Source organism: Otolemur garnettii, unplaced genomic scaffold (genome assembly GCF_000181295.1).
Source record: "Otolemur garnettii isolate 467f Iridium unplaced genomic scaffold, OtoGar3 scaffold00013, whole genome shotgun sequence".
Taxonomy (NCBI): domain Eukaryota; kingdom Metazoa; phylum Chordata; class Mammalia; order Primates; family Galagidae; genus Otolemur; species Otolemur garnettii.
The window spans coordinates 23,355,301-23,359,871 of NW_003852408.1; positions in this window are offsets into that span (position 1 = coordinate 23,355,301).

Below are 4,571 nucleotides of genomic sequence, written 5' to 3' on the forward strand. Positions count from 1 at the left end.
ATCTGCTAAGTAAACTGGCAATACAATGGGGTAGAAGTTCAGCAGTTGTGTGGTGAGAGGCTGTGTAAAATTAATTAGTTGTCTCACATCTGCAGCTGATAAAGCAGGTCTGGTGGGTGGCATATTTTACAATAACACAGTTTGGGGTGGAAGACGAAAATTGAAATAGCTACTTGTCTAAGAGATTTGAGGTTCTGGGATCTAATCCCCAAAAGAGGAGAAACATGAAAAGTTGGGATTAGTTGAGGTAAAGGTACGTAAGGGACAAAACTGCCTGTTAAAGTCAAAAGCTAATACAGCTGTTGTCTGAGATTTTTAAATCAAAAGGCAATAAAGTTGCACACGCAAGAATCGGGTTTTGTCTTACTCTAAATCCAAAGGTCATCTAACAGTGACCTCTCCCTTCCAATATGCTTAATCACTTAACAAAATATTTTTATAAAAGAAAATTTCAAAGACACACATGAACTCCCCATGCTATGTACCTGTCAGGAGCCTCAACTATCAACTTAGCTTCAGCTAAACTAGTGTTTCTTGAACTTGAGCTTACATCAGAATCACCTGGAGGGCTTATTAAAGCACAGGCAGGTGGGTCCCTCTTCAGTTTCTGATTCAGTAGGTCTGAATTGGACTTTTAGTTAAGTTCCCAGGAGATGCAGATGGGGTCGGCACCCACACTTTGAGAACCACTGATCTATACACCCATTGATTTCCTTTTTTTTTCCAATTTCTATTGATTAATTGATTGACAGATTATGAGTGATATTTTTCCATTTTTGTTTTATTTTTTTCAGAACATTACAGGATACAAAAGTTTCATATGAATTGCTTTTGTATAGTTTGAGTCAAAGTTGTGTGTCCATCACCCAGATGGTGTGCATTGCACCTGTTAGATGTGAATTTGTTCTTCCCTCCTCCTCATCCTCCACCCTCACCAGCTTGCTTTCTGTTAAGTTTTAATATCAATTATAGGTTTTGATTGATTGGTTCCAATGTAATAGTGAACACTTGTGGTGTTCATTTTTCCATTCTTGTGATACTTCACTTAGCAGATGGTCTCCAGGCTTGGTACCATACCTCAGTGGGTAGGGCGCCAGCCACATACACTGAGGCTGGTGGGTTAGAACCCGGCCTGGGCCAGCTAAAATCAACAATGACAACTACAACAACAAAAAAATAGCCAGGCATTGTGGTGCGCAGCTGTAGTCCCAGCTACTTGGGAGGCTGAGGCAAGAGAATCACTTAAGCCCAAGAGTTTGAGGTTGTTATAAGCTGTAACCGCACAGCACTCTACTGAGGGTGACAGTTTTAGACTCTGTCTCAAAAGAAAAAGAAAAAAAGAAGATGGTCTCCAGAGCCATCCAGGTTGTTAGAAAAGGTACTTACCTCTTTTTTATGACTGAGTAGTATTCCATGGTGTACATAAACCACATTTCATTAATCCACTCATGTACTGATGGGCTTTCGTCTGGTTCATTCCAGATCTTTACAACTGTGAATTGTGCTGCAATAAACATTTAAATGCACATTATTTTTGATAAAATGACTTTTTTTCCTTTGGGTAAATATCCAATAATGGGATTGCTGGTTCAAATGGTAGGCCCACTTTTAATTCTTTGAGGTATCTCCATATGACTTTCATAGAGGTTGTACTAATTTGCAGTCCCACCAACAGTTAAGTGTTCCTTTCTCTCTGTATCCACAGCAGCATTTGTTGTTCTGGGACTTTCTGATCAAAGCCGTTCTCATTGCAGTTCAGTGATAACTTATTGTGGCTGTGATTGACATTTCCCTGATGAATAGAGACATTGAGAATTTTTTTTCCACAGATTTATTGACTATTAGTCTATCATCTTTTAAAAAGCTTCTGTTCATGTCTTTTCCCCACTTTTTTATAGGGTTGTGTGAATTTTTTCTTATTGATTTGCCTGAGTTCTTTATAGATTCTGGTTATCAGACCTTTAGCATAAGTGTATCAGATGTACAGCATAGAAATATTTTCTCCCATTCTGTAGTTTTTCTATTTACTCTATTGATTGTTTCCTTGGCTGTGGAGAAGATTTTTTTTTAAGTTTCAGATTAATGTGAGGGTACAAATGATTAGGTACATTGTGTTTTTTAGGTAAAGTTCAAGTTATACTGGAGCCCTCCATCCAGAGGGTGTACTGCATACTCTTAATGCTGTGCCCATTAGCTGAGAGCTTACCAAACACACCTCTCCCCCCACTTGATTTTAATTTTGTTTTTTTCTCATGTGAGGGTGTAGTTTTTGTCTATTGGTTTCATATTAGTATTACATACATTGGATACTTGCTTTTCCATTCTTGTGATACTTTACTAAGAAGAAGGTACTTCAACTCCATTTAGGTAAACACAAAAGAAGTAAAGTCTCCATCTTTTTTTTAGGCTGAATATTATTTCACGGTATACATATTCCACAGTTTATTAATCCATTCATGAATTGATGGACACTTGAGTTGATTCCACATCTTAGCAAATGTGAATTGAGCTGTGATAAACATTCTAGTGCATAAGTCCATCCAGTAAAAAGATTTTTTTTCTTCTGAGTACATATCTAGTAATGGGATTGTAGGATCAAATGGAAGGTGTACTTTTAGCTCTTTGAGGGGTCTCCATATTTCTTTCCATAGAGACTGCATTAGTTAGCAATCCCACCAGCAGTGTAGAAGTGTTCCCTTCTCTCTACATTCATGCCAGCATCTGCAGCTTTGGGATTTTGTGATGTGGTGGAGTAAGGTGATATCTCAGGATGGTTTTAATTTGCATTTCTCTGATGATTAGGGACAATTTCTGTGCAGGTTTTTTTAATTTACTCAAGCTCCATTTGTGAATTTTCATTGTTGCTGTGATTGCCTTTGGAGTCTTCTTCATAAATACTTTGCCTAGGCCAATGTCTATATGAGTTTCTTTAACATTTTCTTCCAGAATTCTTATAGTGTTAGGGTTAAAGAAAGCTGCTATAGCCATTCTCATATCAGGTAATATAGAGTTTAAAGCAAAAAATAAGTAAATAAAGTCAAAGATGGTCATTATATAATGGTAATGGGAATAATTCAACAAGAAGACATAATAATCCTAAATATTTAGGTACCTAACATAGGTGCACTCAGATTTATAAAGCAAACCCTACTAGATCTAAACAAAGTGATAAGCAGCAGCATCATAATAACAGGGTCTTCAAGACTTCTCCTGCTGACAGAACTGAACAGAACTTTCAAGCAGAGAATAAACAAATAAACATGGGACTTAAATAGAACTCTGGAGCAAATGGGCCTAACAGACACTTACAGAACATTCTGGCTAAAAACTAATGAATATACATTCTCCTTATAAGCACACAGAACATTCTCCAAGATTAATCACATGTTAGACCACAAAACAAATCTCAACAAATTAAAAAAAAAATAGATTATACCATGTACCTTCTCAGACCACAGTGTAATAAAATTAGAAATCAGCTCCAATAGAAACACTCAATTCTACACAGTCATGGAAATTTAACAACCTACTGCTGAACAATTTTTGTATCCAGGAGGAAATTAAGATGGAAACTGTGAGAATCTTTGAACCAAATGACAAAGGGAACACTAGTTATCAAAATCTGTGGTATTCAGCAAAAGTAGTCCTAAGAGGAAAATTCATAGCCTTAAAATGCCTATATCAATAAAGATGGAGAAAGATCACAAATCAACAATCTAATGAATGATCTCAAATTAGAAAAGAAAGAGCAAACTGATCCCAAACCCAGCAGAAGAAAAGAAAAAACTAATGTCAGAGCAGAACTAAATGAAATAGATAACAAAAGAATTACATGGAAGATTAATGAAACAGAAAATGGGTTCTTTGAGAAGATAAACAAAATAGACAGACCTTTTACTAGATTAACCAAAAAGTAGAACAGAAAGATTCCTAATAAGCTTAATTAGAAATGAAAAAAAGAGATATTACAACTGATACCACAGAAATACAAAATATCAAAAATCTCCATGTATATAAGCTGGAAAATGTTGAGGAAATGGACAAATTCTTAAAACACACAAACTCCCTAGGCCCAATTAGGAAGAAATACTACACAAAACTCCTAAACAGGCCAATATTAAGTAACCAAATGAAGCAGTAATAAAAAACTCTTCCAGTGAAAAAAGTCCCAGGTCAGATGGTTTCATAGCTAAATTTTATCAGACATACAAAGAACAACTGGTGCCTATAGTACAGAACTTATTTCATAACATCTAGTAGTAGAAGGAGGGGATACTCCCCAACTTGTTCTATTTAGCCAGTATCACCTTGATATCACCTTAGGAAAGGACACAACAAACAAGAAAACTACAGACCGATATCCCTTATGAATATAAATGTAAAAATTCTCAATAAAATTATATCTCTATTTATGTACTTACTTATTATTTTAGAGAAAAAGTTTCACTATATTGCCTATGATTGTCTTTAATTCCTGAGCTCAATCAATCCTCCCACCTCAGTCTCCTATGCAGCTGGGGTTACAGGCACACACCATCATACCTGGGTATTTCTAGTATTATTCTTTTTTT